A 21531-nucleotide genomic window follows, 5' to 3' on the forward strand; every position below is an offset into this window, starting at 1 on the left:
ACCCTTATGGCAGAAAGTGAAGAGGAACTAAAAAGCCTCTTGATGAAAGTGAAAGTGGAGAGTGAAAAAGTGGGCTTAAAGCTCAACATTCAGAAACTAAGATCATGGCATCTTGTCCCATCACTTTATGGCAAATGGCAGATGGGGAAACAGTGTCAGGCTTTCTTTTTTGGGGCTCCAAAATTACTGCAGATGGTGACTGCAGCCATGAAATTAAAAGACGCTTACTCCTTGGAAGGAAAGTTATAACCAGCCTAGATAGCATATTCAAAAGCAGAGACATTACTTTGCCAACAAAGGTCCATCTAGTCAAGGCTGTGGTTTTTCCAGTGGTCATGTATGGATGTGAGAGTTGGACTGTGAAGAAAGCTGAGTGCCGAAGAATTGATACTTTTGAACTTCGGTTTGGAGAAGACTCTTGAGAGTCCCTTGGACACAAGGAGATCCAACCAGTCCATCCTAAAGGAGATCAGTCCTGGGTGTTCACTGGAAGGACTGATGCTGAGGCTGAAACTCCAGTACTTTGGCCACCTCATGCAAAGAGTTGACTCACTGGAAAAGATCCTGATGCTGGGAGGGATTAGGGGCAGCAGGAGAAGGGGATGAAGAGGATGAGATGTCTGCATGGCATCACTGACTCAATGCGCATGAATTTGGGTGAACTCCGGGAGTTGGTGATGGACAGGGAGGCCTGGCCTGCTGCAGTTCATGGAGTCGCAAAGAGTCAGACATGACTGAGTGACTGTACTGAACTGAACTGAACTGAATAACTGACAAGCTGCTTCCTAGGAGTCTGTCCTGTTTTACAGTCTAACCAATCATGTATGAATCATCTAGTTTTTCAGTATCTTCACTAGCATTTGTGTTATTATTGCTTTATTTTAGCCATTCTCATATGTATGCAGTAATATCATTATTGGTTTAATTTGTGTTTCCCTAGTAGCTAATGAGGGAGAAGGCAATGGCACCCCACTGCAGTACTCTTGCCTGGAAAATCCCATGGACGGAGGAGCCTGGTAGGCTGCAGTTCATGGGGTTGCTAAGAGTTGGACATGACTGAACGACTTCACTTTCACTTTTCACTTTCATGCATTGGAGGAGGAAATGGCAACCCACTCCAGTGTTCTTGCCTGGAGAATCCCAGGGACGGCGGGGCCTGGTGGGCTGCCGTCTATGGGGTCACACCGAGTCGGACAGGACTGAAGTGACTTAGCATAGCATAGCATAGCATAGCATATATGCATTCTTGATATGAATGGATTCTTTGTTAGATATATGGTTTGTAAATATTACCTCCCACATATAATTATACTCATATATTATGTGATATACATAATCTTCTATCTTGAATTTTAATATTAAATATGCATTTTTGCTTCTATCTTGTAGGAATGCAAATTCTTAAAAGTAGAACCAAAGGTATTTAACCTTCACCTATCCCCCAACAAGCGTTTATTACACAAAGACATCTAATAACACATTACTGATACTGATAAAGTAGTGAACACAGAAATAAAAAATAAAATAGACATTCCCAAAACAAACTACCTCATGAGACTATTATAGTAAATTGATATAAAGTAAAATCATAATTTCCAGGTGACTAAATATTTTAATATCCAAGTTTTAGGTCTCCTATCTTCTATACAACCACACTTTCTTCAAGTTGAAGCTTTTTTCTCAACATATAGAAATGTGGTCTCTTTTACCATATAAACCTTTAGGATGATGCAATTCTTTAGTTTATCCTGGTGTGAATTTTCCTAACTTCTGTTCAGGACTTTTTTTTAAGCATAATTTGACAGATTAAGGTATGGCATCTCCATATGTCTATATAGCTACATTACAGTTTCTTCTTTGGTATCTAATATTTAGATGGTGATGTAAGTCTCTGTTTTACTGCCTTTATACTGTTAGCCTTTTATTGATTCACTTAGGGTGTAATTGCTTGCTCTCTGTAAGCATTCTAATCAGAACAGCAAGATCACTTCAGTATTCCCAATTCGAGTGAGGTCACAGAAATTAGAGATGCAAATAACTTGCTAAGTCACCCTTTTAATTTTTCCTCTGGGTAAGGTTATTCCCTATGGTATATTTTTTTCTTGTTTCTCCTTTTTTTTTTTTGTCAATCTGAGCATTAAAGAGATTCAATAAGTATGTTTTTTCCTAGTGCTTCCATTCCAAGACTAAGCTTGAAATCTCTCTGGAAGGAATGAAAATCATATATTCTTTGATAGCAGTATCAGTATCCAGTATCTGGATATCCAGATACTGGATATCAGTATACAGTATCTTCCATGCATGAACCGTGATGGTTCCTCTTGCCATTATTCAATAAGACTTTTCTCAGTTCTTGGTTGCAAGTTCAATGATGAGAGAACCTACTGCTTCTGTGAAGTCTGCCTTTCCTTGCTACTAACTGGTAATTTCATCAGAAACATGATTAACAGAACTGTTATAGCAGTTATAATGGTGATGAAGTCATGCCACTATGAAGAAAAGGAAAATGAAATAATTATGTCAATTATATTCATCATGAATTCCCCATCATGAGTCACTTTTCTTAAAACATACGCCTAATTTTCCTATGAAAGTAGAAATGTAGCAAGTCAAGATTGAAGTAATTTGACTTGAAATACCTCACTTGGGAATGGTATAACATTATTGTTTGCAAGATTCTGTCAAATATCTTATTATACTTAGAGTGATGAGGTGAAATGGAATGGGTTATTACCCACATTTTATACCTCATTATATTGAGGTTCTGATCTAGTTGATTTAGGTTACACAATTCAACATGTTCTCAAACTCAGTACTTTTTACAATACATGAAACTCACAATCACATACAGGCATTTACTGACTCGATAGACGTGAGTCTCAGTGAACTCCGGGAGTTGGTGATGGACAGGGACGCCTGGCGTGCTGCGATTCATGGGGTTGCAAAGAGTCGGACACGACTGAGCGACTGATCTGATTTTATGCAAAACTGGATTAAAATCCTATAGCACCTAGATTTCCTCCATCATATGTCCTATTGCTTCTATGTCTTCTTTGTGAGCACACTTCAATTTTCTCTTGTTTTATTATATTTTAAAACATCAATTATCTTTTTTGCTGCATATCTGAATCACCCATGCAGTTTTTATATATAATGATGCCCAGGTTATACCCTATAGTGATTGATTAATAAGAAATATCTGGAGGAGAGACTCAGGATTCAATATATTTTCCTTAAACTCTCCAGTTGATTCCAAAGTGCAGCCAAGTTTGAGAAATACTATCTTATATTTCTATCCCAGGCTTTCTTCTCTTACAACTGTGCACTGAACCAAGCATTTGATTGTACAACCACACACAGTAATTTTATTTTCCAGGTACATGGTGGTTCTTCATAAGTCCACATCTCCACCTAGAACTCTGTCTCGGGCTTCAGAAGCATTCACACTTGTATATCCATCTCCACAGAGGCTTTAACAGTCTCATGCTCTTATGACTGAGCTAGCCAGGCAGAGGCTTAAAACTCAAAAATCCCCAGGGTGAATTTATAGCTTTCCCTCAAAACATCCTTCTTTTTCTTATTTAGTACAGACTATTCTGTTGCAAAAGTAAGACTCAAGAATTCAGTGGCTGTGTCAAAACATGATATTGTCTCTCACTCTCAGTTCTGAGACTGAGAAGCTCTACTCTTCTCAAGCTCAGGCATCTTTCCTTGTTCTTGTCACTACAATCAGTCAACTGGAAGAAAGAATCAGGGGTCCAGGTGCATCTCTTTAAAGGGCAGGGCTCAGAATGTGACTTACTACTTCTACCTTTATTCCATCAGTCAGACATTATTCATATGGTCACACAAGTCTATAAGGGTAGATAGATTTGTGGTCTTTAGCTAGATAGCCATGTACCTGGCTAAAACCAAGAGGAAGGAACTTCTAACTCTGAAGAAGGTGAAGTAACAAATTACCCTCCTTCCTGAAACAATAACTGCATTTCATATATTCAAAAGTTAAGTAGAAATATGAAATATAAATATTTTCAAAAGGAATCACACTGAACTGCTAAAGATGAAAACTGCAATTTGTGAGATGAAAAATACATGGAATGGAATTAACAGCAGATCAGACATTGCAGAAAATAAAGGGTTAGTGCACTCTGAGACACAACAGGAAGAACTATACAAAATAAGACACAGAGAGCAAAAGGAATAAATAGTGAAGGGTTCAAGTGAGCCGTGGAACAATTTCAAGTGGTCTCATATACACACAGTTGGAATCTCCACAGGTTAGGAAATATCAGAGAAGAAAGAAGGACCAAAATTTTTTGAAGAAATAATGGTTACAATGTTTGCAAAACTTGAAAAATAGAAACCCATAATTTAAGAATCTCAATAAATCTCAAGTACAAGAGACATTAAAAATAAATACTCCAAGGCACAACATAATCAAATTTCTCAAACTTAGTGATAGAAAATCTTTAAAGCAGCCAGAGGAAAAGACATCTTTAAACTAATTACGTATTTAACATAATACATTTTATGTACAAAATCAAAGATAAGGATGATTTATTTCTCATAGAAAATATGTAAGTGAGATGACAATGGAGGAGGATCTTTAAAGTGCTGAAAGAAAATGCTTTCTCATCTACTAAGTAAATATATCTTTCCCAAAAATGTGAAGTCAAACTTTTCAGACATCACCAGCAGACCAGCATAACATAAAAGACATTTTCTTCAGATGGGAGGGAAAAAAGACAACCGGATAAAAACAAGGAATGAAGAGGGCCTAGAAATGAAAATTACACAGATGGACATATTTCATTTTTTCTTGTGATCTAAAACCTTATTTCAAAGATAAATGACTGTTTAATAATAATTTTCTGTGAATTTAACAGATATGTACAAGAGACGTGACAACAATAGCACAAATCCAGGAGGGGAAGATGGAAAAGTGCTGTAATACTTGAAGGCAGACTGTGATATGATGATGTACACTATAAGGCAACCGTAAAATGACCGAACAATGAGTTGCAGCTCACCAGTCAGCAAAGGAGGTAAAATGATTCGTGAAATGATTAAAGTAATCCACAAATCCATAAAAAGACAGAAAAAAATAACATAATAATGACTTTAAAAAAAGAATGTAACAATGACAGAAAACAATGACTTGGTTGTGTTAGGTAGAGTCCAGGATAATGGGCCTCTGTTCAACCAAAGGCCATAGGAAAACTAAAATGCAGAAGTTTATTATTCAAAGATCCCGTAGAAAACATGCAGCATGCCTCGAAGGGCCACACATGAGGTAAAGGCAGGATGCAGGCAGTCTGCAGCAGGACCTGGGGGGCATGACTTTATTAAGGTCCATGTGTAGAATGCTTTGGGGTTCCCAAGTTAAAGCCAGATTGGTCAATTCAAGCCAAAAAGCAGAGTTTTGCTCAGCTCATTATCTAAGGGACTCACAAGGGGAAGGCCCTGGGAAGCAGAAAAGACTGTTGAACACAAGGGCCATTGGAGTAGGCAGGTCAGGAACTTATATTTACTTGTGACTCAGTGGCATGAAGGGTTAATGTCAATCTAAGGTACCCATAGGCAGCTTGGGCAGATAAAATGGATGTGGAAGCAGCAATATTGAGAGTAGCAGAGCTAAATTCTTGGTAAGAATAAAGGAAATAAAAATAAGATTAGAATAGAAAACAGTACAAGACAGATGAGAATCTAACAATATCAGTGACCACGTAAAATACAGATAATCCAAGTACCACATATATTATGAACATTCTTATTAATAAAATATAATATCTTACAAATTTACCATAATTCTTCTTGCTTAAAACGTCTAAGAAATTTATAACTTTAAAGGTAATTTATAATATCCTCAGTATTTCCTAGGGAGATGGTGGCTCAAAGGTAAAGAATCTGCCTGCCAATGCAGAGACAGGAGACTTGGGTTCAATCTCTGGGCCTGGAAGAACCCTTGAAGGAGGAAATTGCAACCCACTCCAGTATTCTTGCCATGAAAATCCCATGGACAAAGGAACCTGGCAGGTTCACAAAGAGACAAAATGGAGCAACTGAGCATGCAATATACCCTGTAAGACTCTGTATGATCTGACAGTCTCATTTCAGGGGTACCTCATATGATAATCTTTTCTTCCAACAAACTGAAATCCTTTAGTTTTACTAAGATGCCATATTTTCCTTCTCCTTAGTTTAAGGTTCACCTTTCTTGAAAGAGTCTCCATTCTGAACTCTGCCATAGTTAAATCTTATAACTATGCAGGCAGCAGATAGCACTGGAGATTGTAGACTCTTCTTCAGGACCTTACCCACCAACCCTGGGCCATCTGCCCCTTCCACTCATTCCTCTATCAGTGTATCCTGTTCCTAAGAGCCTGGTAAGCAAGTGAGCTGGTTAAAAGTCTTTTTATTAATATTCACCAAGAAGGATACATTGATTCTGCCTTGACCTAGGATTTTAGCAATAGAAATGGTTAGGTGATTAGATTTGATATGCGGGTTGTTGTTCAGTCACTAAGCCCTGTCTGACTCTTTGCAACCCCATGGACTGAACCATACCAGGCTTTTCTGTCCTTCACTTTCTCCCAGAGTTCGCTCAAATTCATGTCCCTTGAATCAGTGATACCATCCAACCAGTTCATCCTCTGTCGCCCCCTTCTCCTCCTGCCCTCAATCTTTCCCAGCATCAGGATCATTTCCAATGAGTCAGCTCTTCACAACATGTGGCCAAAGTATTGGAGCTCCAGCTTCGGCATCAGTCCTTCCAATGACTATTCAGGGTTGATTTCCTTTAGGACTGACTGGTTTGATCCCCTTGCTGTCCAAGACTCTCAAGAGTCCTCTTCAGCATCACAATTTGAAAGCATCAGTTCTTTGGCATTCAACCTTCTTAATGGTCCAACTGTCATATCCATGCATGACTACTAGAATATGTGGGTAAGTAGACCCAAATAAAGTTGTTGATAGTTGGATATGGGGGCGAAGAAAGGAGCACAATTAAGGGTGACTTACCACATTTTATTTTAATTACCTGTTCACTTATCCTTACCGCACAGTATACCACAAATGCCACAAGAGTAAGAAGTATTGGTTTCCCCAGACATAGTATATATGTCTGTAAATTATAGTATATATCATAGTACTGTTATCTCCAGTGCAGAACAGGTATTCTTTAAACATTTTTTTTCAACTGAAAACTGAACCTCAGAGCAGTTCTACACATTTTAATTTACAATTTCTACTTATAGGTAAAGAAATTGATATTCAGATAAATTATGTAACTGTAACTAGAAGTTAGGGATATAGTTCCTAGAGTCATACAATCTGAATTTAAATTCTTAATTCTAACTTTATCAAGCTGTATGAACTTCGGCAAGAAAGTTCCAGAAAAACATCTAGTTCTGCTTTATTGACTATGCCAAAGCCTTTGACTGTGTGGGTCACAATAAACTGTGGAAAATTCTGAAAGAGATGGGAATGCCAGACCACCTGACCTGCCTCTTGAGAAACCTATATGCAGGTCAGGAAGCAACAGTTAGAACTGGACATAGAACAACAGACTGGTTCCAAATAGGAAAAGGAGTGAGTCAAGGCTATATATTGTCACCCTGCTTATTTAACTTATATGCAGAGTACATCATGAGAAACGCTGGGCTGGAAGAAGCACAAGCTGGAATCAAGATTGCCGGGAGAAATATCAATAACCTCAGAGATGCAGATGACACCACCCTTATGGCAGAAAGTGAAGAGGAACTCAAAAGCCTCTTGATGAAAGTGAAAGAGGAGAGTGAAAAGGTTGGCTTAAAGCTCAACATTCAGAAAACAAAGATCATGGCATCCGGTCCCACCACTTCATGGGAAATAGATGGGGAAACAGTGGAAACAGTGTCAGACTTCACTTTTTGGGGCTCCAAAATCACTGCAGATGGTGACTGCAGCCATGAAATTAAAAGACGCTTACTCCTTGGAAGGAAAGTTATGACCAACCTAGATGGCATATTCAAAAGCAGAGACATAACTTTGCCAACAAAGGTCCGTCTAGTCAAGGCTATGGTTTTTCCAGTGGTCATATATGGATGTGAGAGTTGGACTGTGAAGAAAGCTGAGCGCCGAAGAATTGGTGCTTTTGAACTGTGTGTGTTGGAGAAGACTCTTGAGAGTCCTTTGGACTGCAAGGAGATCCAACCAGTCCATCCTAAAGGAGATCAGTCCTGGGTGTTCTTTGGAAGGAATGATCCTGAAGCTGAAACTCCAGTACTTTGGCCACCTCATGCAAAGAGTTGACTCATTGGAAAAGTCTCTGATGCTGGGAGGGATTGGGGGCAGGGGGAGAAGGGGATGACACAGGATGAGATGGCTGGATGGCATCACCGACTCGATGGACGTGAGTTTGAATGAACTCCGCGAGTTGGTGACGGACAGGGAGGCCTGGTGTACTGTGATTCATGGGGTCTCAAAGAGTCAGACACGACTGAGCGACTGAACTGAACTGAACTGATGAACTTAGGCAAGTTACTTTAATTTTCTAAACTTGATTTCCTTTTATATAACATGATAATAATAAGTAGGTTGTTAAAAAATATTATGGGATTATGTGCAGACACCATCTATACAATGTCTCACCACCAAACCACTCAGTTACTATTAACTATTGTTTTTATTATCATTATCACTATGATTATTATTATCTAAGGCAATCTAATGAATTAGAAGCAGATCTCCCAGCTGAACCAGGCCTTTATGCTCTTTCGCTACAAATTAATATATTAGAAGATGATGCACACTCAAATGAGATTTCAAATTTCATCATTTTTTTCCGATGTTCTTTGGATTCTTCAGGTGCTTTAATTTGAACCTCACTGATGAGCTCAACAACTTAGAGTTTAATCACTTCTTTATGACATATGGCTTTTCACTCTCTAGATTTATAATGTAGATACTGAACCAAGTATGGGCCTATGGTTATTAGTTTGGGGAATGTTTCATTAATATTAATAAATGACAGTTGCATTCTCTTTTCTATGACCTTCAACTTGTTTTTAATCTATGTACTCTTAGCTCACTTTAAAATTAACTTGAATTAACATGTTAGAAACTTAACATACATTTTGAAAGATTGTAAGTACTATTTCATAATGTACATACTAAACTCTGAATTGCTCTTAAAAAGCGTTAGCCTGAGGACAGGATTTTAGGGAGAAAAAATCAGGAATATTAGTAAATATATATTATTTCACTTAGGTTTATTATCTTTTGGATAGCTACTGAAATTTGTTCAAACCAGTACAAATATTATTCAATGGAACTTTTGGAATCTACAGTATCATTTCTAGGACAAATGACTACTTCAGCACATTAAACAATATTCACCTGGCCTGAAAAGATCATACATGAAAAGGGGAATCCTTTAGCCCCTGCCTTGAAAAGAGGATTACATCTATGAAAAAATTGTGTCTTATCTAAATCAATAGCAGTAAAGGTGGTGCTTTACATACTTTACTGTAGGGAATATTTTATTTAAATGGCAAAACTAAACACTGTCAGCAAATATTCTAAATTTTGCTTTAAAGATATGTCAAAATTACACCTAACATGTTCCCTCAAATAAAGTTAATTTGACAAGACAAATAAACAATAGGTCCTAATTATAAATCTCAAATCAAGAAAAGAAAAACATTGTTTTCTGCAAAAGGCTGATCAGAGATGCCAGAGAGAATTCAGAAGTGACTAACTACTTGAAGAATCATGGAAAAATCAACGCAGTAAGTCATACACTGTCAAAGCAATTCATACAGAGTACTGCTAACATGTCTTGTTATTTTAACTGAAAGGGAAAACAATTTAGGGAGGAATTAATTAATTTCTTCAAGGCTAACAAAATCATAAATAGAATCTAACATCATCAGGAAAGGAGGAAAGAATGCTGGCAACAAAAACTGGAAATGTGTATTTCTCTTATACAGAGAATTCTCTGGAGCCTCTTAAAAAGGCTAAGGAAACACAATTGTTCTGGAAAGGTGAGCATTTGTTAAACAAATGATTATAAAGACATGTATACCTGTGGCGGATTCATTTTGATATTTGGCAAAACTAATACAATTATGTAAAGTTTAAAAAGAAAAGAAAAGAAAAAAAAAAAAAAAGACATAGTTTCAGATGCCAAGGAGAAGTAGAAGGAACACTGCTCAAAAATAACAGACCAGGTCATCAGGGGAAGGAATGAAGTTTCAGCAAGTTATATTTAATTCAGACCATATTAATTATCAGCACTGTATCAGCTTGACAACTTTGTTAGTTAAGGGTTGAGATATATTATGGGACATATAGACAGTTAATACTTGATATTATAAAATTATTATAAAATGAATGTTTAACCTCTCTGAAAATTAATGAATTAACTTTAGTAAAACTATTTGTGTATTAAAGGCAATGTACAAACCACAATGCTAGAATATCTCACAAATCTAGAATTAGAGGAAAGGACAACATAAACTTTCAGAGTTTGCAGCATTTCAAATAAGGAATAAACTAGCACCTAATGGAAGGCTTAAGTGTCTGCAATTACAAGAATTCTGCTGATAAGTTTTTTTCCAGAAAAATCTTTTATTTGCTTGTAAAAGATTCTTCTAAAATCTTATTTGCATAAATATATTATTTAGCAACATATAGAGTACCTTGGGGGCTTCCAAGGTGGCTGCTAGCGGTAAAGAACCCACCTGCCAATGCAGGAGATATAAGAGACTAGGGTTTGATCCTTGGGTTGGAAAGATCCCCTGGAGAGGGAAATGGCATCCCATTCCAGTATTCTTGCCTGGAGAAGCCCAGGGACAGAGGAACCTGGTGGGCTACAATCCATGAGGTTACAAACTGTCCAACATGACTGAAGAGACTTAGCACACATATACACACGCAAGCACATACCACAGAGCATAACAAATATCAGCCCATCATAGTCCAAGATATAGCAATGAAAAACAAAAGAATCAAAAACTTTTGTTCTATGCCAGGTATTGAGCTAAGTGCTTCACTTCACATGTATTATCTCTACTAAGTATCATTGCAAAAATATATGGTAAACTGTGTAAATTAAAAAAAAAAAATTGCTGCCTGCCATTGCAGTTCTACAAGGATCAAGCCATTAACTACTACAGTGTACCCGAGGGGAATTCAGGCTTGAGAAAGACAGAAAGCATGCTGGGCTTTGTACATTGGCCCCAGATAACTAAGATATATTTGTTGTTTCGTTGCTGCAGCTGTGTCTGACTCTTTCTGACCCTATGGATTGTAGCCCCCAGGCTCCTCTGTCCATGGGATTCTCCAGGCAAGAATATTGGAGTGGGTTGCCATTTCCTCCTCCAGGCAATCTTTCTGGAGTTGACCCAAACCTCGAATCTGAGTCTCCTGCTTGGTAGGTGGATTCTTTACCACTAAGTTACCAGGGAAGCCCAGTTAAGATACATGTGTGCACGTGTGCTAAGTTGCTTCAATCATGTCTGACTCCTTGCAACCCTACGGACTGCAGTATGCCAGGCTCTTCTGTCCATGCAATTCTCCAAGCAAGAATACTGGAGTGGGTTGCCAAGCCCTCCTCCAGGGCATGGAGGATACATGCCTAAGGACAAATAAGATAAATATCTAAGGACAAATTTCAGTGATCCCAGATTCTTGCATCTTCCCACACATAGAACAGCACTTAAAATTGTTAGACTGAGATGTCTGTTCATTATGATTAGCAGTAATATTTTACGCTTAACTATATTACCTAGCCAGAAAATAAAAAGCTTCATATGTATATAGACATCCTGGCTCCTCCCTTACCTCCTTGGAGCAGTTCCTAAGAGCAGTCTGAAAGGCTATCTACCTCCTGAGCTATAGTCCTCAGTAGGGTCCCCAAATAAAACAACTTTTATGTTGAGAGTTTTTCTTTTAATCAACACTTTACACTTGTATTTTGAAATATGCATACTATCTACAATATGTACCTATATATATTTCTTTTTAAATTAGAAATATTTGGTTAAAAGGATTTTCCCATTACATATTTGATCAAGTTATTATAGTTGTGTTTCCTTTAATATTAATTATAATAGGTAAGTCACAACATTAAACATTTTATTTTATAAGCCTGAAGCATTCCATTTGGAATATTACCTACACTGTCTCTTTGTAAGTAGCTAGAAAAGATGTATATATAGCAAAGTAGTTTTATAGTAATTGAAAATCCATTTTGTATGGTTTTTGGTATTCTCTACATATTACAGAGTAGGTGGTATTTACTTTTTATGACACTGTGATTTATAATGTTAGGGAAGAAGAAATTTTCTTCCACCCATCTAGGTTCTTTTGGCTGGTCTAAGAATTAAATTGACTTAAGATAGATAATAGGAGAAAATCAAACAAAAGTTTAATAGCATGTATATGGGGGAGAAATTCAAGAGAATTAACTTGCCAAAAGGGCTGAATCCCTCACCTTAAAGACTATCTACAGCTAAAGACACAATAGGATGCTGAGAGTAGTGGTTTGGAACTTTCAAAAAGAAGGAAGGGAATTCACATGGACATGGAAAAGCAAATGTTTTATAGAGAAACATTTGCTGGGCAATGCAGAGACAGTGGGACACAGAGAGGAATTTTAACAGACTTTGCTAGATTCCTTCTGGATCTAAACATCTAGTTCAAACTGTAGTTATATATGTTAATACTGTAGCTGTCTTCCTGCAAGAGTGAAAATGAAAATGTTAGTCGTTCAGTCATGTCTGGCTCTTTGCAACCCCGTGGACTGTAGCCTGCCAGGATTCTCTGTCCATGGAATTTTCCAGGCAAGAATGCTGGAGTGGGCATCTGTTCCCTTCTCCAGGGGATCTTCCCAACCCAGGGATCAAACCAGGTCTCCCACATTGCAGGCAGATTCTTGTGAGCCACAAGGGAAACACTGGTAGATGACCATGTTTGAATTGAGTTGAATTATAGGACACCCGGCTGGTGGCTATGGAGCACTGGTGGTATGGGGAAAATCACCCTCCCACACATTAGAAGTGGGTCCAGGTACCCAAAAGGCTTTTATAATCAGATATAAAAATTAATGAATATTAAAAATTAATCAACAATGTTGGATAATTATGCCCTAACATCAAACACACTAGTCTCAAAATATGTAAACTTGAATAAAATGGATCATTTTGAGGAAAGAAATCCTGGCAATACATTTAAATGACGGTCTTTTCCTAGTGCCATTAGCAGTGATAGTCACAAATATATGTTTGTGAAACTATTGGACACCTAGATTTTCATAGTTAACCTAATTTTTTCATGCACTCTTTTCCAGTAAATATTAAAAATAACATTTTTTTGTGACAAAACACTGGAAACTTCAAAGTTCACTTCTACCATAGGCAAGCTTTATTCACAGAGGTTATTCTTAGAATTAGGTCTTGAGATAAAATTAAGCTCTGCACCCTTATGGATTACTCTTCCTCCCTGGTTATTTGTTCAAGTTTAAGCAAAACAATTAGTTACATATTAATAAGTTCAAATGATTTACTACTCTAAGGAATTTTCAGCATCTGATACAGAAGAACTGGGTTTCCTGAATGGACTGACATAGCTTACCTCTTAAACCTCATGATTTTCAGTTTTCAAAACTTGTGCCTCCAAGTTGAATATCTGATTTGAGACAACCTCTTTTGTTACTGGGCTTCCCTGGTGGCTCAGATGTTAAAACGTCTGCCTGGAATGCGGGAGACCTGGGTTTGATCCCTGGGTCGGGAAGATCCCCTGGAGAAGGAAATGGCAACCCACTCCAGTACTCTTGCCTGGAGAATCCCATGGAGGGAAGAGCCTGGTAGGCTACAGTCCATGGGGTCGCAAGAGTCAGACACGACTGAGCGACTTTCCTTCCTTCTTCCTTTTGTTATTGCTGAAAGGAAAGTGATAGGCTTCTGAACAAACTTCAGAAGCATTATTAAATTCTCAATTACAACTGTCCCTCTATGTTCATACATCTGACTAATTAAATTACATCCTGTAGTCCCCTCTCATATCCTCTAACCCTTTCCATTTAAATCAATTTCTGTTATTCTCTTTACTCCAAGGATCCATTCTTGGTCCACTGTTCTCACCAGCTATCCTTAGACATATTCATCCTTGCAGTATTGGCTCTGGGTTCCCTATGTTTCTTGTACCTTCCACAGACTACTTTCATTATTTTTAAATGAATAATGTATTTATAAAAAGTGAAGTCGCTCAGTCATGTCCGATTCTTTGTGACCCCGTGGACTGTAGCCCACCAGGCTCCTCCGTCCATGGGATTCTCCAGGCAAGAGTACTGGAGTGGGTTGCCATTTTCTTCTCCAGGGGGTCTTCCTGACCCAGGGATTGAACCCAGGTCTCCAGCATTGCAGGCGGAGGCTTTAACCTCTGAGCCACCAGGGAAGCCCCAATGTATTTATAAAATACTAGCAAATAGCTTATGTACTAATGAAAAATTTAGTTTTCAAATAGCTTATACACTAATGAAAACTTTCTAAAAACTAAAAAAATTCATTGTGATAGTTTTTCTTATATATAGATATAGAGATATTGAGGAAGACAGACAGATGGATACTCTCATTAGAGATATGGATTGGGGAATACAATGCATAATTACTGATTTATTTGGGTGTTTAAAATGTGAAAATGTCTTTGATATGACTATAAGCAAGTAAATATCAGAAGACATTTATAGAGGTGATAAAGTGATTCCAGATTTAGATTTGAAGTGAGAACATTATATAATGATCAAAATAATAATAAATAATGAGAAAAGAAACACCAACATCTGCCAAAGTTTACAATATTTTCTAAAGAAATGATGATTAAAATGCTATATGTAGGCCACATCTAGATGGAATACTGGAAAGATATCTGTGTGCTAGAAACAAAAGTTTTACACTTAATAATTTAATATGTAACAAATAAAATGCAGACCTATAATCCACACATTAGAGGAAAATGAATCCCTATTAAATTAGTTAAAATGAAAAGAATGCATTTGTAGCTTAATAAACATTTTCAAATCAATGCAGATATGCCTTCTTATTTGAATTCTATTTTAATAGTCCCTCAGATGAATCCCAAATATTTTGTTGAAAGCACATTTCCTGAATATAAAACTGGCTACAATGAATCAGCTTCTGTATGCCCGTAAAGAGTGCTTAAGCGGTATGCTTTTGCTAAGAAGATGTATAGTCAAGGCAGTTGGATTTAGCTGTTTGTCCAAAAGGACCATGTTTCCCCAGAGCAGATCTTGGACCTTTATGCTTTCACTTGCCCTTCTCACTGTCATATAGCACCAAACAGCACCAGGAACTGCAGACTCCATTTTCTTTCCTTTGTCATCAAATCTCACGTAAGACTCTCTTCATCTAGCCAGTAATAAGTTTAAAAAAAAAATTTGATACTTACTTTATTTTGCTAAGTGCTCTTGCATTCACCATTATTTTTAATATTTTTTTCATCTGTATTATATTCATTTAAAAACCTAATATATGCATACATGTATCTTTACAAATCTGTTTCAATAAAAGGATAATTAATGTTTTAAACATCTTAAATGACACTCAATTTTCTAAAATAAATGAAAAAATTTAGCTCACTGATATTATTCATTCCTATCTCTCTGACAGATGCCTCAAAATTATATTCATATTGGTGTTACCCTTAGTTCTCTTACTTCCTTTGTGTGACTTTAAATAATATGCTTAAGCAGAGAATAATTTATACATCAACTTTTCAATAATAAATCCCTAATTTTAGAATGGGGTTTCCCAGGTGGCTCAGTGGTAAAGAATCCACCTGCCAATGCAGGAGATAACAGGTTGTATCCCTGGGTCAGGAGGATCTCCTGGAGAAGGAAATGACAACCCATTCCATTATTCTTGTCTGGGAAATCCCATGGACAGAGAAGCCCGACTGGCTATAGTCCATGGGGGTCGCAAAGAGCTGGATGTGAGTTAGTAACTACACAACAACAACAATCTTAGAACAGTCTTTTAGTATTCCAAACTTTTCCTACATGTTTTCCAATTCTCAGTCACACTCTTAAATTTTCCAGTATAGTCTCTATGCTTTTAAAGATTTCTCTTCCACAAATTAGATTTCTCTGGCTCCATATGAATTATTATTTTCCCTACTCTAGATTGTATCAGTCATAGTGAAACTTTTTTTCATTGTTTGTCAGAACTGGAAACACTGCCTCCTGAAAGTTATGACTTGCTTTTTCCTGGTATGTGTCTCATTTTGTTGGAGTAATTCTTTACATAATTTAGTAAAACTGTGTTAGAAGACAAATGTACCAAATCCTTGTATAGTAAATCTTTCTATATATTATAACAAATTAATAATGAAACTCTAGACAAACAATTTTTTTTATGATTTTGATGGAATGACTTTACTGTTGTCAGTCCACTATACAGTTGCTAAAATCAAAGGGATATGAACCTCTTTTATTGGTTTTTGTTTCCCAGTTTGAACTTTTAGATCCTCCTTATATTTTTGATACTCTGAAGTTTCATAATAAGGATTATAAGTGTGAAAGTATTTTTACTCATTTTTCTGGGCCCTTGGTGGAATCTTTATCTGAAGATTTATGTTTTCAGTTTTGGAAAAATCATTTTTAAGCTTTCTTTGATTTATTGTGGTCAAATTTTATCTTTTTTTTTTAGTAATTTTTATTCATCAGCTATTGAACCTGTCAGATTAGTCATATATCCTTGTTTTGTGTGTATGTGTGCACGTGCACATCTGTGTATTTTATCTTTGTATTTCTGAAATTATTTCCAGGGGATTCCTTTCATTTTCAGACCTCGTATTTAAAAATATTTTAATGATTATATTCATAACACCTAAGATTTTTAAAGTTACTTTTATCATTTTTGTATTCTGGATGTGATATCTTCATGAATTTATTTGTGTATATATTAGAGTATTTATAGATACAATATTTAAATTAACTTTATCACTGAAGATGATAGATGTCAGTAAGTCAGTCAAGATATTTTAAAATTAAAGTCAATCAAAAATTGCTAATGAAAATCACCATTTGATAGAATGTACTGGATTGACCTAACCCATCTCTACATCAGTTCAGTTCAGTCGCTCAGTTGTGTCTGACTCTTTGCGACCCTATGAATTGCAGCACGCCAGGCCTCCCTGACCATCACTAACTCCTGGAGTTCACTCAAACTTATGTCCATCAAGTCGGTGATACCATCCAGCCGTCCCATCCTCTGTCACCCCCTTCTCCTCCTGCCCCCAATCCCTCCCAGCATCAGAGTCTTTTCCAATGAGTCAACTCTTCGCATGAGGTGGCCAAAGTACTGGAGTTTCAGCTTTAGCATCAGTCCTTCCAATGAACACCCAGGACTGATCTCCTTTAGGATGGAATGGTTGGATCTCCTTGTAGTCCAAGGGACTCTCAAGAGTCTTCTTCAACACACACAGGTCAAAAGCATCAATTCTTCAGCACTCAGCTTTCTTCACAGTCCAACTCTCACACACATACATGATTACTGGAAAAACCATAGCCTTGACTAGATGGGCCATTGTTGGCAAAGTAATGTCTCTGCTTTTTAATATGCTTTCTAGGTTCTTCATAACTTTCCTTCCAAGGAGTAAGCGTCTTTTAATTTCATGGCTATAGTCACCATCTGCAGTGATTTTGGAGCCCCAAAAAATAAAGTCTGACACTGTTTCCACTGTTTCCCCATTTCCCATGAAGTGATGGGACCGGATGCCATGATCTTAGTTTTCTGAATGTTGAGCTTTAAGCCAACTTTTCCACCCTCTTCTTTCACTTTCATCTCTAGATATTACCTCTTTAATATTAATGCCTTTCAATAAAATTCTTCCTAATGATACCAGTGATGATAATGTAATGGAGAGTGGTAACAATCAGATAAACCCACTAGTCTTGGAGTCAGAAGTTTGGAGGAAGGAATGTGAAAAAAATCTGCTTTGATAGTTATAAAAAGTTGACAAAGTTCTTCTTAAAGGAAAACAAAAATTAGATAAATTAGCTAAAAAGTTCTTTTTTTTGAGTAAATTAGCATATGTTATATTATCACTGGGGATATATGTTGTGTACCTCTCTTTTTTCCAAATAGACTCTCCATTATCCTCAATTTCAGATGGTTATGAGCACCAAAGGTGTGTGTGTCAATTTCTCACTGATTATTCATAACTTGGAATTCTATTACATCCATGAATATGGGTGTCAAGACCACTAATTTCAAAGAAAGGCAAAAGGTATAAACACTATCACTATTTCAACATCTGTTGGTTCATGTCAAGTGGTGTATTCTTTTTTTATTCTAAAAACAAGCAAATTATCTGATAAATCTGCTCACAGAAATATGAGGAAATCCTTCCCAGAGTATTTTTTTTGGTTAAGTGTGGACAGTAATGATCACCACAAAAGTCTGAACTACACTGTTCAGGAATTTAAATTATATGTTACTTAATATGTTCATTAAGAAGCTAATGTGGAACATTTAGATTCAAAAGTAAAGATACTGAAATTTCAGAAATAAGTATGCAATGGGAAAAAGTTAGTATTGCCTTAGTGGGATTATTTGAATTTGTAAGCAGGCAACTTCATTGTTAAAAATAACTATCTTATAGGTCTAAAATCAGTGAAATTCTAAACTAGTAAGTAGAATTCTACCATTACTGCAGATTTTTCTATAGTTAAAAGTACAGTTTTTAAAAGGAATTTTGAAAACTGCTATGGTTGTTTGTATTCCCTGGGCATACTCTGAAGGGAGGGATAGAGACACTCGTAGTTAATGGGTGTGTAAAACTTGATTTCCTGCCCTCATCTGTGTTTTAAACTTTCTGGCTTTGTTTGTGTTTTTCTTGCTTAAATAGTAAAGTTTAATGTAAGAGTCCATTTAACCACTGACTAAAGAAAAAGGAAAAAGTATATGAGGAGGAGGAAAAGAAACAAAGACAGAGAGGGAGAAGCAGAAGACAACATAAGAGAGTAAGAGAAGAACTCTACTGTAACAATAGTGCGTGAAAACCATTGGGTAGGACTTTGAACAATTCTTTAAAAGGATCAATGTTTTTCCTGCAAATGTGTTATTTATCATTATATGTAGTCAAATCATGCACATTTGTATAGAAAGTCAAAGTCCTACCCTCTTTTAATATTGGGGTAGGTCCTAAAACCAAAGGATGACTGTATTTATAAACAGTTCAATTTTCTTCTTCTTGGGATACTGTAAGATATTCTAGAAAACACATCATTTTCTAGAAAACACGACACATCGTATTCTAATCTATGCTGTCGAAAGTTGTCATTACAGATACTGCTGGTAGTTAGGTATTTAGAACATGATATATCAATGTTTGGCCTTCCCTGGTGGCTGAGACAGTAAAGAATCTGCTTGCAGTGTGGGAGACTTGGATTCAGTCTCTGGTCAGGAAGATTCCTTGGAGAAGGGAAAGGCTATCCACTCTAGCATTCTTGCCTGGAGAATTCCATGGGCAGGGGAGCCTAGTCGGTCCAGAGGGTGGCAAAGAATCAAACATGATGGAAACAATTTAGAATGTATGCACATATTGATGTTCCCATATGCTGTCTTTTTTGAAAGTCCCATATTCTCTTGACTAATATTCTGTTGTCGTATCTATAGCAGAGAGAAAACAATTCAAGCACATTTTTAAGCCAATTATCTTACATATTGCTTTTGATGGCATTAATGAATAAAGAGACAAAAGAAAGAGGAGCGCTAACTTAGCATATGAAGAAGGCTTAGCCTCTGATCATGATGGTCTTTAAGCTGGAGAGCCTGGATCACCATTGGTTATTCTCAGTCTCTCTCTCCCCCCCCACCCCTCCCCCATCTCTCTCACACACATCCAGAAACACTTGCAATGCAACCTATCCTACCTCACAGGTTTTCCTATTTCTTAGTAATCAACAGGTACATTCTAAAACTTACTCTCCTTCATTTTCTTTTGTTCTGTATACAAGGTACACTGAGCTTGAATCTCACTTGATTGTTGTGCACTATCAGTTAGGATTGATTCCAGGGAAAACTGCTTAACTTCAAGGATGTATGCTCTTAAGAGAAGATATAACTCTCCTTTAGACATTCTTCAAGAGATTTCATAAAATGATTTTATTGAATCAAATGATAATGTATGTCAAAAGGATACATAATGGTTTTAATTATGTGTATCTCGGCAAAGATTTCTGGGCTTCCCAGGTGGCACAGTGGTAAAGAATCTGAGACGGCAGGAGACAGTTTCGATCCCTCAGTCAGGAAGATCCCCTGAGAAGGAAATGGCAATCCATTCCATTATTGTTGCCTGGAAAAGTCCAAGGACAGAGGAGCCTGGCAGGCTACAGTCCATGGGGTCACAAAGAGTCAGATAAAACTGAGCACGCTGCACCACTGCAACAGACAGATTTAGACAGATAAACACTCTGATAATTACTGGAAAAATCTTAGAGAAACATTTTCTTAAAAAACTTCTGTTTCAATCAAATGCAACTTTTAACTTTAAGGCTAAATAGTTACTTTTCTTTTCCATTTTCAATTTCTTGCCTTGACAATATATACTAATAATGTTTTTCTGTCTCACTAGGCCTCAGAGGAAATATTGATAATGATTCGCAGCCTTTACTGTTGATTCATGATAGGAGCATATATTGAGTAAGATCTTTTCCCCCAGCTCCTCTTTGCTCTAAACTTTAATATTGTAATTTAATAAAAATGGCTTTGCAGCTGGGAAAGCTATCCTGGTAAAGAGATATATGTATTTCAAAGCTGGTTCAGGTTCAAAGTTAAAACAAAATTTTTTTTTTCTTTTTCTTTTGCCTATTGCCATGTCCGTCTTTCCCTACCAAGGGAAATCACCTCTTCAAAGGAAAAAGACAGTAAATCTCTAAATCTCCATATTTACTCAAGTCCCGAGACTCTGCAGGGCAAAAGCTGCCAAGTCTATAGATTTACAATGTTTTATGATAATGATTTCCTCCAAGGGCTCACCCGAGATGAAAAGATAAATTAATTTATCCACTTCCAACCACTAGTGAAAGTTTAGTCTCCATTCCAAAAGCTGCCTTCAGAGCAGCTCCTGCACTATATAATTCATCACCCGTGATTAAAATTTAAGAGCCTCTGGATATGACCATCTTGCACTGGGCCTATCAAGTGGAAAGAATCGTTAAAAAAATGCATTTAGAGCTGAAGAGGGCATTATGACTTTTTTTCTGACCTTGTGATATTGCTTCTGCTATTAATGATAATAACCAGCTACTTGCCACCCACTCTGTGTTAGGCACTTTTTATATGTAGTTCTCATTGCATTCCTCCCTGCATCACTATGAAGGAGATTCTAAGAACCATGAGGATTAGACAGGTTAGAGAAATTTATAGAAATTACATTTTGTAACCAACAGAGCCAGATATGAGCCAAGATTAGTCTGATCCCATGCTCTTAAGCAATTTGACCTCCAATCTGCACTATTATAGC

At 36.9% G+C, this 21531-nt stretch overlaps 1 long non-coding RNA gene across 11 annotated transcripts in view; it reads right to left on the minus strand.

The window, feature by feature from the left end:
• The window catches only part of LOC147349339 (uncharacterized), a 415290-nt gene that overhangs the window by 106367 nt on the left and 287392 nt on the right, over positions 1 to 21531 (minus strand). For 5 of the 11 annotated variants that reach the window (XR_015150372.1, XR_015150371.1, XR_015150378.1 and 2 more), the window contains one exon: positions 20148 to 20447. The exons of 4 other annotated variants lie outside the window; for them this stretch is intronic. This is a non-coding gene — a long non-coding RNA (uncharacterized LOC147349339). Of the gene's footprint in view, positions 1 to 20147; positions 20448 to 21531 lie in introns of those variants that run through there. 2 more of the 11 variants (XR_015150377.1, XR_015150376.1) reach the window with 1 other exon arrangement.

This window comes from Bos grunniens, chromosome 21, assembly GCF_055505025.1.
Source record: "Bos grunniens cultivar Pamir isolate PY7600 chromosome 21, Bosgru_T2T1.0, whole genome shotgun sequence".
In the NCBI taxonomy this organism is placed as follows: Eukaryota; Metazoa; Chordata; class Mammalia; order Artiodactyla; family Bovidae; genus Bos; species Bos grunniens.